General features: G+C 47.8%; 1 long non-coding RNA gene across 1 annotated transcript; it reads left to right on the plus strand.

Annotated features, from left to right (window-relative positions):
* Nucleotides 1-8,584: 8,584 nt before the first annotated feature.
* Nucleotides 8,585-9,410, plus strand: LOC127304866 (uncharacterized). Its single transcript, XR_007853562.2, has 2 exons — nucleotides 8,585-9,022; nucleotides 9,154-9,410. It is a non-coding gene; the product is annotated as an uncharacterized lncRNA (long non-coding RNA).
* Nucleotides 9,411-12,197: the final 2,787 nt, after the last annotated feature.

The following is a 12,197-nucleotide window of genomic DNA, read 5'->3' on the forward strand; positions in this document are numbered from 1 at the left end:
CTTCGGGAAAATCATCGAGTATAGCCTTGATAACGTTCCTTTAGTCCTTTGCAAAAGTCCAAGAACTTGGACGTTGGACTCAGCGGCGAGTGACAGGGCATCAGACGTAGAGTCCTCCCGAAGCATGCGAGCCCGAGTGACGGTTATATCGGCAGCACCTGGAAGAAGGCAAATAAGCAACCTGGAGGAAAATACTAAAGAAGAGCTATGCGCTAAGAAACTTACCCAATAAATTCGCGATGGATTCACGGAGGACGCCTTCCTTTTCATCGGCTGCGACTGCAGCCTCGCGTCTGGCATCTTGCTCATCCTTCATTTGTTGCTTCAGCTTTTCCAGTTCATTCTTCAACAAGGTGTTTTCATTTTTAGCATCGGTAGCAAGCCTGTTGGCCTCCAGCACCTGGTCAGCCGAAGTTTTGATGATCTTCCGAAGATGAGCGTTCTCAGACTCTAGACGGGTGAACTGCTCGGCAAAATCCACCACAGCGTCAACTGTAGCATAAATTGGCTGCAAGGGAGAAAGCCAAGAGAACTCAGTCGGATATGGAAATTCAGGAAAGAAAGAAAGAAATCAAGCCAAGTAAATAGCTTACATGGTCACGAGTAGCCGACGAGGCGGGAGCATTGCCAGAAGGGATAACCTTCGAAACCGGAACCTTTTCCACTGTCGTCCTTGAGGGCAGCGTTGGTTTGGCAGGCGAAGGGTTCGATTCTTTGGCTGATTCAGACTTCCCAGAAAATAACTTAGCCCTCTTTTCAAGAGGAACGTCGTCGTCATCAGAGCTGCTTAAAAAAGAAAGGATGATTAACATGACGAATGGAGAAGGGTAAGCTACGAAGGGAAAAGTAGATACTCACAGGTCCAGATCATCTTCGACAGCAAAAAAGACTATCGAGCTTCTCCCAGCAGGGGGGGCGATGCGGGTTTGTCGACATCATTATCTTGTCCGCTGGGACTTGATTCGGCCGTTGTAATAAGGTCCTCATTTATCCTCTTGCATCGCCTGCTCCTGGTGAGGGCATCGTCTTCGGGAGTGTCATCCTCCTGGACGTCACTGTCCTCAAGGATATGCTGGGCGTCCTCGGTTTCCTCGGAGTCATCATCATCATCCTCTGGCTTTACACTAGTTTCGGGTGTAGGAGGATAACATTGAGCCACGGTGGAAGCCTGTCGACAGGAGTAAAATCAAGTAAGAGGTCAAAGAACAACACAATGATAATAGTAAGAGCAAGAAACAGTAAGAATTACCTCAGCGGGAAGGTGATGGAAATCGTATGGGGGACGAGCCGAGGTCAGAACGATATTGTCCTTCATGTTGAGGCACGTCAAACGACGCACCTCATCGCGAAGTTCATCTGCCGATAGGTCGGCAGAGCTGACCCTCGACTTGTCATCTTTACCAATATACAACCACAACTGGTGAGGACGGGACATCAACGGTTGCACCCGACGTTGTAAGAACACTGAGACTACCTCGGTGCCACACATCGTTAGGCCTCCCGTGTTCTTCAGATCTACGACCTGGTCAAACAGCTTGTCGGCTATCACCCTCTCTTCAGGAGAAAGGGCGTTTCGCCAGGACTTCTCCGGCTGAGCTACCAGGACATCCTCGAATGGAGGGATATTGGAGCGCCGCCCAGGCACCGAGGTATCTCGCAGATAGAACCATTTGTTGCGCCAGCCCTGGACGGACTCCTTCATTGGGTAGTCAAAGTAATCAACCTCTTTCCTGATGACAAAGCCAACGCCACCGACGACGGGGGGCCATTGCTGTCATTGTGACGCTTGACATAGAAGATTTTCCTCCAAAGACCCCAGTGGGGATCAATGCCGAGGAAGGCTTCACAGACGGTGATAAAGATAGAAAGATGGAGAATGGAATTTGGGGTCAGCTGCCAAAGCTGGATCCCATAGAAGAAAAGAAGGGAGCGAAGAAACTCGTGAGCAGGAAGAGAGAGCCCTCGAAACAGAAAGGCGACAAACATAACGGTAAAGCCCTTCAGGGGCTTTGGGCGAGAAACTGGACCTGGGAGACGAATGTCATCGTCAGATGAGGAGATGAGGCTGAGAGCTCGCAGCTTGTTCACATCACGGTTGGAAATGGCGGAGGCGCTCCAGTCGCGGCTGACTTTGGCCGCATCTGAGGCACTGGCGCTCTTCTTCTTGCCCATGGCGTCTGGAGCTCTTGAGAGAGGAACAGGGGTGAAACAAAAGGTTGGGGGAGAAGATGAGCAGTATGGAATAGTAAAAGTAAAAAACAATGGGAAGGCTCCCTATTTATGCCATAGGATTTATGGGAAATTGTGACCATAACTCCATAGACATCGTGGGAGAAGGATCAGATCGGTCGTACACGTATCACCCAAGAAGAGAAAATAACCGGCGGCCCATTATTCCCACGACGTGCGGAAATCGAGGAGACGCCTCGGTCAGCACGCACGCACCGGTCGTTTCCTAAAAACTGCCCGCGCAGAACTAGGGTGGGCCTGTCAGGTCAAGTCTTGTCAGTCAGACCATATCAGTGGTGATGTCATCAGTGACGCCATGAAGCTCTCCGGGAGCATCCGAAGAAATGCAAAAAAGCATCGGGAGCACTAAGTGCGCACCCGATAAAATGTGACCTCAAAGTTACCCCTGTGAATAAATATTTGGAGAGAAGGATAGAAAGCTCAGTTCGTGTCTGCACCCGGCCGCAAGCACCCGTGCCCAGACTCAGGAGCTACTCCCATCGAGAGCGCTGAGCGCGCACCCGATAAAACTTTTTTGAACTCCAGGATCACGCCCGGGGACTTGATTCTATGTAGGGTAACGTTGTTTTGCCATCGGCAGTTAACCAGCAAAGCTGGGCACACTACTCATTATCCCTTGCGTGTTGAAACCTTACTGAAGAATACGAGCCCCAGTGCAAATGTATCGGATAACCCATGACGACTTGCAGAAAGCTTCGGTAGAAGAAGACATCGAGTGGTACAACTTGAGTCTACGCACGGATTGCAAGCATCCGTACCTAGACTCGGGGGCTACTCCCATCGGGAGCGCTGGACGTGCACCCGATAGAAGAAGATGATGCTGTTACAAGATGGACAAGAACAATCAAGGAGAAGATCATTAGGAGGAGGCATGCTTTAGTCTCTACCCGAAATATCTTCGGCTAGACACTCAGGGACTACTGACGTGGGCATTACCCTTCGGGTAACTGATATTGCCTTATCCTGTGTGGCCCAACTGGAGGCCCACGAAAATACCTGGCGGCAAGGTGTGCCACTAGGACGGTGCAGGAGAAGATCCCTTGAAGAACAAGGCAAGAGGGAAGCCGAACAAGGAAAGTTTAGTGCTAGGCCTTTTGTAAACCTAGTCGTACCCGGATAGATCTCTTGGAACCTGGCCTCCTATATAAAGGCCAGGAGAGGGGCTACCGAGAAACAGAATCAATCATAGCAACTTTAGCCACCAGAAGTCTAGAGCTAGATCGCCGTAGCACTTAGCCTCTCGACGAGATCACAGCCGAAACCTTCGGCACCCCATTGTAACCCAATATTCTCATAATCAAGATCAGACAGGCAGGACGTAAGGGTTTTACCTCATCGAGGGCCCCGAACCTGGGTAAATTGCTTTCTCCGCTCGTCTGTTCACCGATGTCTCGTGTCAGCCTACTGGATTCCATCAACCCTAAGCCCCAATCGGAGAGCATTGCCGAGGAGTACCCTCGACATCGGTAGTGTGTGCTCATCATAACTTCAAGCGACTAAGGACAAACATGGTATAAACCAATTAAGCGCATGTTCCACACCCAGTTCATATTTACAATGCAAACATTCATACATTACACGTCTTTCATTAAAACTAACTTGGAAAATGAGCCTCTAGGGTACCATACCCAACAATGATGACATATATTGGATCTAGCTCCCAAGGATTCCATTAAGAAGGACATCGGTTTGACTAGTTTTGTTAAGCAATTTATCATCCTGCGCCGAAGGTTAGGGAAGCCTTTTGCCAGGAGGATTCTATCAAGGGCTTCCCGGCTAATAAATTCAAAGGACTTACAAAATTCAAGCTTAAATACCGCGCATGCACAAAGCACCGATGACAAGCTTGCACAATTTCATCGGCATAGACAAAATCTCTGTGATGGAGCACCCCGAGATAAAACCAGTCTAGTCCTGGTGAACAAGGAAGGTAATGAGGTCACAAAGGCGAAGCATAAGGCATTTGATGTGAATTTTAAGGCAGAAGTTTCGGAGGGAGATGGGGCGGAAGTTATCCGGCTTATTGGTGCCCGCTTTTCTAGGTAGAAGGATAGTGTACTGATTTCTTGATGGGGCGATGATAAGAGGAAAGGGAATGGAAGTTTACAAGAGATTCCAGCAGGCTATTCTTAACATGATCGCATTTTCACTTGAAGAAAGGGAGGGTCAAAATCGTGTAGAATGGGAGACTTGGCGGGATGAGAGAAGACCAAGGTGCCATCCTCGGCGTTCAGCAAAGTTGTCAGAATCATGATTATGGATCAGATTGGAGCCTCTATAAGCTTATAAACCGTAGGATCATAGATTTCTGTAATTGTAAAATATTAGGTTATTCTTTGTATAATAATGAAATATTAATTTGGGTCGTAATGTCGTACAATCGTAGGACATAATCATGATTCTGACAACTATACCTTTTAAGCATTTAATTTGTTCTTTTCCCAACATGCAGACCGAGCAAGGCTCATAGGTACTTCCTCTATCCATATGGAATGGAGGGAATGTAATTTATCGCCCTTATATTTTGTCAAATTAAATCATCACTGTTATTCTAGTCGCCCAAAAATAGTGCCCACTAGCAAGTAACTTTGACATATGCCATTCCCCCCCCCCCCCCCCCCCATTTTTGGAGACTACAGAAAGAGACAATTTTTCCAAAAGAAAAATTGTGTAAATTTTGATGTTGAACTTAATTGAGCAATTGCAAGGACTAAAGTGGGAGGTAGTACACGAGACATAAAAGGGACATATTAACAAAGGGACATTTGTCTTTTTTATAGCTCAAAATGCAACATATTGTTATCCAAAATTTATACCGTACTTTTAGAATGTTTATGCATGTGCATATTTAATTTTAGATTTTTTGGAATCACAATAAATATATTTTTCAAATACAGGGAGCACTAGTGCTCGCATATTTATTTATTTTAAGACCATATCCATCACTCTACTCACCACCTGATAGTTTAGCACGTCCTGTTACGTGTGGTGATAATGAGACCATCTAACCTAATCATTGTGAGCTCCACACGAATCCAAACCAAACCCCCTCTCGATTGTGGTATGATGTCCTCCATTATTTTGGCTGCCTCTATCCAAGATGTATGCTTCTTTGCCTGAAAAAGTTCATCTCTCCCACTCTCTTCCGATGAAACTAGTACTTGTACTCCTACTACAGTCATTGTTTATCGTCTCGATTGTCTTTACATGGCATGGCAAGCCCGGGATTTTCCGGTCCTTTTGCTTTTGCTCCTCTTTTTTTTGTTTTACTAGCAGAATTTTTGGCCCTTTTTCTTTTTTGTAAATCCTTTCTAGGGGACCTTTTTTTGGTGTGCATGAAAGAGGGAATATGTCTACACCAAAAGAAGCGTAAATAAAAAATTATACGCATATGTTTCATCCTTTCTTGACCTTTTTTTCGTGTGGAGGCAGCAGGCAGGTCCACCAAGGAATTATAATGAGTAAAAGTCAAATCCACTTCTTTTCATGGTTTGCTACGTTGTCATCGGTTTTATTCACATTCACATGTCAATATGTCATGATTCTGACCATTTTTTTATTGTAGTCTGGTTAATTTCGCACAACTTCTTGTATGGAGTATATTCTTTTTTCGGTTTCATCAAACGTACTACTCTCTCTCCTCCTAAATACTTATCACGGATTTAGATTAAAAAAATGTGGGCAACAATATTTCTAGATTTATTGAAACCGCGACAAATATTTAGGGCCAGCGGGAGTATATGTTATGTACATGTAGATGGAGTGTGGATTTTTGTAGGAAGAGCTACAGGTGACACTTTTTAAATAAACTAGGAAAATTGCCCGTGCGTTGCATCGGGAGGAAAAAATGTGTCACGGAGGAACATAAATTAGGTTCTCGTACAACTGCGACGTGTCAATAACAAGCTAATTTCAGTGCATTTGGTGTACTCCGCGGTTTGCTGCCAAAGCTTCCTTCTGCATGTCGCTGAGCTAGGTCATCTGATGTGTACGCATGTGTATGACATCAGAGGAATGCACCTCCATCACCACATCCTTGCCAACTAAATATTGATTTTTCGTTAAACTTGACAAACACACATATGCTATGAAGATGTACATGTAGAATTTTTTTCTCAAAATTTATTGACACTTCGAAATATGATTTTTTTGGTAGAGAGAGTATGTGCAGCTGAGAGCTGAATTGAATTTTCGAAAATATGATGACTATATTCCTTATCAACTCTCTTAAATATTTAACTTAAATAATCTTCTCCCGTGAATCACTTGTTTAATCATGTTTTGAATTATTTGCAAAGATAAATCAAAACTACATATTATATTGTGCATCATACGTGAGCTAAAAAATTATGATGTAAGTTATTTGCATGTCCTTAGTTACTTATTGCCTTGCAAGTCCTTGCGATTTTGTTGTTGAAATTTGCTTTGGTAGCCTGGCAAGTCAACTAATCGCAAAGCATGAACTACGCGAAGCAGTGCACGAACACCCTGGTAGCTAGACTGCTGCTCTGATCAAGTAAATCAGCACGAGCGTGGTCCTCGCCATCACGAACTCTTCCTCACCTCCCTAGCGGTTTGCTGCTTCTCTCGATTGTGCCCGCCCCACGCAGCTGCTGCACGCTCAGGCCCTCTTTCCTGACTCTGCTGCTCTTCTTCACCATCCTTGCGGCACATGTTCTCTTCTATTGCAGCGGTGCCGGAAGATCTGACAGGGAACGGGGTCAAGCACCACAGCGTCGGAACTCACTGGACGGGATGGTTATCCTCGCTTTGACCGGCCATGGCGGACATGATCTTGGACGCGATGGCGCGCGAGAGCAGCATCTTCGGGGCCGAGTAGGTCGAGCGTCGCGTCATCTCCGGTGTCATCAACTTCATCTTCGGCAACTCCGCGGACATCTTCCAGAACTCACTCATCCTCACGCGATGGCCCATGGACAACAAGCAGAACTTGGTGACGACGCACGGACTCCGCCATGAAGTCCGGCCTGGTCATCCAGGACTGCTGCACAGTGTCGAACTGTAAGCTCTTCCCGCACCGCTTCAAGATCCCCTCCTACATGGGCCGTCCGTGTAAGGAGTCCTTGCGGCTCGTCATCATGTAGAGCACCATCGTTGACTTTATCAAGTCCGAGGGGTGCCGTTCCTCGTCTCTCGATCCAATCACGAATCACCCAGAGTAGATGATTGCAACCGCCGCCGCAACACTCAGCTCATCCCGCCTGGCTCAATTCGTACAACAGCGATGAAGAAACCATTTGGCTAGGTTCGATTCCCTCATGGGATAACTCGATTCACTCGCTGGAGGCCTCAATTCGCCGGTGGCGGGCGTGAATCGGGCGACACCGGGTGTGAATCGGGCCGGTGAGTTCTCGCTCTCGGAGGAAAGAGGATATGAGGGTTCGGTGGTGGGGAAAAATAGACGAAAGTTCGGTGGTGCGGTACCATAGAAGGCGGAACGGGGACTCATTTCTGCTGGCTGCATCGCCGGAGAATGGCCGGAAGGAGGCCAGCAGTGCCAAATCCTAGCGCCACGGTGCGAGGCGTCGGGCGGCACCAGGCAAAGGGCGGGGACCCCTATAGCCCGCTGAACTCCCTCCTCGACCTCTCTCCCTCACAGCTCTCCCCGGATGCGACCCAGGCCGACCATCCTCAGCCTGCCCGTGCAGCACCCCACCGCCGAGGCGCCGACGGCCACGTCCGCCACCAGCGCTTCGGCCGCCCGTCTCGCTCGCGTCTCGTCAATCATCGCCCGGTGTGATGCGGTTTGTTCGGGGTGGCAAAAAAAATAGAACGAACCGGTAAGTAATGGTATTGTGCAGTATTACGTGGTTTGGTGGGAGGGTAAAACCGTCCTAAAAAAAGTTGGACGAAAAATCTGGCAGAAACCTTAGCTCCTTTATTATTAGGTATAGACTAGCACAAAAGCCCGTGCGTTGCTATGGTTAATATTTTAGTCTAGCACCGTTAGATGTTATCGGTACGAATTCAGGCCGCCATTGAGTTATTTGTTAGAGGTAGGTCAGTCTCTTTAAAGAAAGAAATCTATTACAAAGCTATAAAGAAAGAAATCTATTACAAAGCTACAAATATATACCATGGTAACCAACATATTCATAGTGAAAATATCTCTTTACAAGCTAGATCTCATCTTTCTATAACACAAGTCGAAATTTAGTTTTCAATAGTTCAGCAAAAGGGTGTGATGTTTATAATTCAGATTCGTGTAACCAGCCACGGGACAACAGCAGGGCAGCGGCGTGGCAGATGCGTGCACTCGTTGTCTTGTCCTCTTTGACGCACAGTCGCACACGCACGACCCATCATTCTTTTGATTCCCTTTCACAGCACCTCCTCTCTCTCTCCCCTGTAGCGCCTCCTCATGCTGTTGGCTGGCTTGACCGTTCCTTGCCCCTCTCTCTTTGCCGCACCTTCCCAAATTTCTGATGTCGATGCAAGCAGTTAATTCTTCAACAAGCTGTCTATTCCGCCTTCCTTCCTCACCCCCTCACTCCCATCCCCTTCTGCTTCTCTGCACAGGCGATGTAGCGGATCGCGGACACTTTGCTGGCGGCGGCAGCTCCACGAAGTTGGCGCTGCCCGGTCATTGGGTGAAGGGGTGGCGCGGCCGGTGGTGGCCGCGAATAATGCCGCGGCGAGGTTGAGGGATTCTCGCGAGCCACGCCCCCTTCCCGTGGTCGGATGCTCTTTTCTCTGATCCGATCTTCCTCTATTTTTTCCATGGTCTACATCAGCTCTATCCCTGGGCGAGGTAAGCAAGCCGTATGCATCAAGTGCCCCCTCCTCGAACCCCTCAGGCCTTGGTACTGGTTTTTATTCCCTTCACATATCGCCTGATCGTATCCCCACATTTCCCTCCGATCTTGGTATGGTCGTAAGCAGATCGAGCCCTGGGCGAGGCACGCATGCCGTAAGAAGAAGTTCCCCCTCCTTGGCCCCTCCGATCTAACGGACCTGGGCGCCGCCTGTTGTTTCTCTTTGACGATTTCGAGCAATTAGGGATGATATATGTGGGAATTGTACCCAAAGGAGTTGGTCTATATATAGTCGGATTTGCGAGGAAAGGGGGCAAGAAATTTAAACAGAAATCCATTGGATCTGATTTGTTGTTTCGAATCCGGGACGGAGGACGAAGGAAACCATGATGTGCGTGCATCTGTTTTTGTTTTTACCGGAACCGTCGAAACCTTTTCCAACTAAGCGGTGGCAGCAATTGTAATTTTGATTGACAAGCAGAGGCACTTTTGAAACGGACAAAAAAAGAGGGGAGAAACATTACTCCCTTTATTAGTAGTTAAAGATTAAAGATTAGAGAACCAACCCGTGGTTGGATGGTTAGAGGACCAAGACTTTCACCACCGTAGTTCAAATCCAGATTTGACACTTTGGTGTCTCATAAAGCGGAATATTCTTGGTGGGAGGCGACGTTCCCGTCGACAATGGCGCCTGTGGTGACTTCGTCAATCTCCAGACTCGTCGGATCAGTTATTCAACGCAGTCTCTTGGAGGTGCTCATAGGGGTAGGGTGTGCGTGTGTGCGTTCATAGGGGTGAGTGTGTACGCGTATGTATGAGCGTCTTTGATTGTACTGTGTTTCGCAAAAAAAAAAAGATTAGAAAATGTAGTTTAAAGTTTTAAAAAATCTAAAAAGGTCTTTCAAATTGAAATTTTGCTAGTAGAACAAAACATTGTCTACATCTAGATTTATTTTCAGATTTTTTAAACTTTGAAAAGCCATTTGTGACTTTTGTTTAAATTGAGCGACATGTAGCTCCAGCTTCATTTGTGGTTTCCAAATGATGTAGAAGAGTACAGGTAGGGTAGAAATCTGTGGTCAAATCACGAGGTCCCAATAAATTTTGCTATGCATGAACATTTCCCTTGTGCTTTCGTCCCAGCTCATTAACAATGGCATATGACCAGAGACATTCCCATCACAGTTTTAATACCAACGAAGTAGCCACACAATCATGGGTTCATCATCAGAAGAGATCGCGAGTACTGAGGGTTATGCATATTTATTTAGATAAAAATGAGAAGCCAAATGGGGACATAAATGCAGATAGATGTAGTAGAGCTCATGGGAAGTGGGGAATTGCATTCATGGCGCCATTGCAGAGAGGGAGCAAGCAAGCAAAGCTAGAGATGGAGTAAACTTCCGCTGTCGCCCTCTGTTGCAGCTGCCTAGTTTAGAGCATCTCCACCCGCGAGCCCCAAATAGTCGCCGGCAGTGACGCCGCTACTGTCGTATGTGAGACGTCGGCACAACATCCTCTATTTGGGGGAGCTGCTCCCATATCGACACGTCCCATCCGACAATCCCGATAGATAATTTGAATTAAAAACTTAAATAAAAGTATATAAATTCGAATAAGTTTTTGAATTTAAAGTTTGAGCTAACACACGGCCACCAAATTCAAATAGGTTTTCGAATATGAAGTTTGGGCCAACATACAACCACCGAATCGCCGTCTCTGGCTGCAAAAAACAACTTCGGCTTCCAAGCCAACTGATCAGATACGGGGTCAAGAGCGGCTCAACCTCGACGACTTCCTCATCGTTGGCGAGCCCCGGCCGCAGCTCCGTCACTGCAACAAGATCCACGGTCGGCGGGGGAGGCATGAACGTCGATGGTGTCGGCGGAGACATGAACGTGGAGGCTGCCAGGGGAGACGCCGATGTAGCTCGCACTGCCAGCACCTCTTGGCCGATGCGCTCGCGGTACATCTCGTGCCACGCCCGCTCCAACAAACCATATTCTCCATGTCGGCCATCAAGATCTTGGATTCTTGAGACATCTTGGCCAACGAAAGCTGCCTCGCTTCGTTGGTGGCCTTCATGGCAGCGGCGTGAGCTTCCATCTTCGCTGCCTCCACCTTATCCCTCTTCAACTCGATCTTCATGTCTTGCTTGTCGAGGATTGCCTTCCACACGACGGCGGCCATATCCGCCGCTTCCTTGTTCTCCATTGAGAATGAGATTATCATCTTCACAAGGGAGGCGTCCATGGCGGCCAATGCCGGCGCAGCATTCCTCTCGGCCTTGGCCTTCTTGTTGCACATGGGGCGCCCGATGGGGCCGCCGGCTGGATCGACCGACCCTTCTACCCCGTCCTTGTTTAGAGTGAGACGGAGGTCGTCCCATTTCTTGCAACCTTTAGCTTGTTGAAGCAATGCAAGAAGGGGAAGTCTTTGTCCTCGTTATTGTACTTGTACATCTCGAGGGAGTTGAGCATCTAACAATACATGATGCAATAACAAGATATAGAACAAGATGGATCATCAAATAGATACACTATAATGCATTATGAAATAGACATCACCAAATGGGCGTAGATAATACCCAATCCACCATCGTCTTGCCGCTCTCCTTCCGGTTTGTTAATCTTCTCATAGAAGCCATGTAACTTGCTACACGCCACCTTGATGATGTTCCAACGGTGGGAGAGAGCGCCCTCGTTCTGGTTCATGTTGACGGTGTAGTAGTCACTATATATAGTTCTTCTCGTTGAAGGAATCGAGGATGCGCTTGTAGTACTTGCCTCCGGTTTGGTTGGCGCTGGTGATGGGGCAAAACCTCACTTGCTTCCACGCCTCGATGAGACAGTCATCCTCCAAAGACCTCCACCTCGAACCACGAGTGCCGCCGGAACGTCTGCGCGTCGTCGTCCTCGTAGTGGTCACGCCGGTGTCGGCGTCGATCAGCTCCTCCTGGACCTCCTCCTCACCTTCGTCCTCCTCGGCCTCTTCTTCATACTCGTCGACAGGGGGTTCGTTGGCTTGGCACGTATGAAGCCGGTGAGGATATCGTCCCCGGCGGCAATCTACGCAACAAGTTACCTACTTTCAGTCGCTGCCGATGTCTACGATGCATATAACACATAAAAAGTAAGGAAACTCACCTCGTCCTCGCCCATGGACATGCCG

Source organism: Lolium perenne, chromosome 5 (genome assembly GCF_019359855.2).
Source record: "Lolium perenne isolate Kyuss_39 chromosome 5, Kyuss_2.0, whole genome shotgun sequence".
Classification (NCBI taxonomy): Eukaryota; Viridiplantae; Streptophyta; class Magnoliopsida; order Poales; family Poaceae; genus Lolium; species Lolium perenne.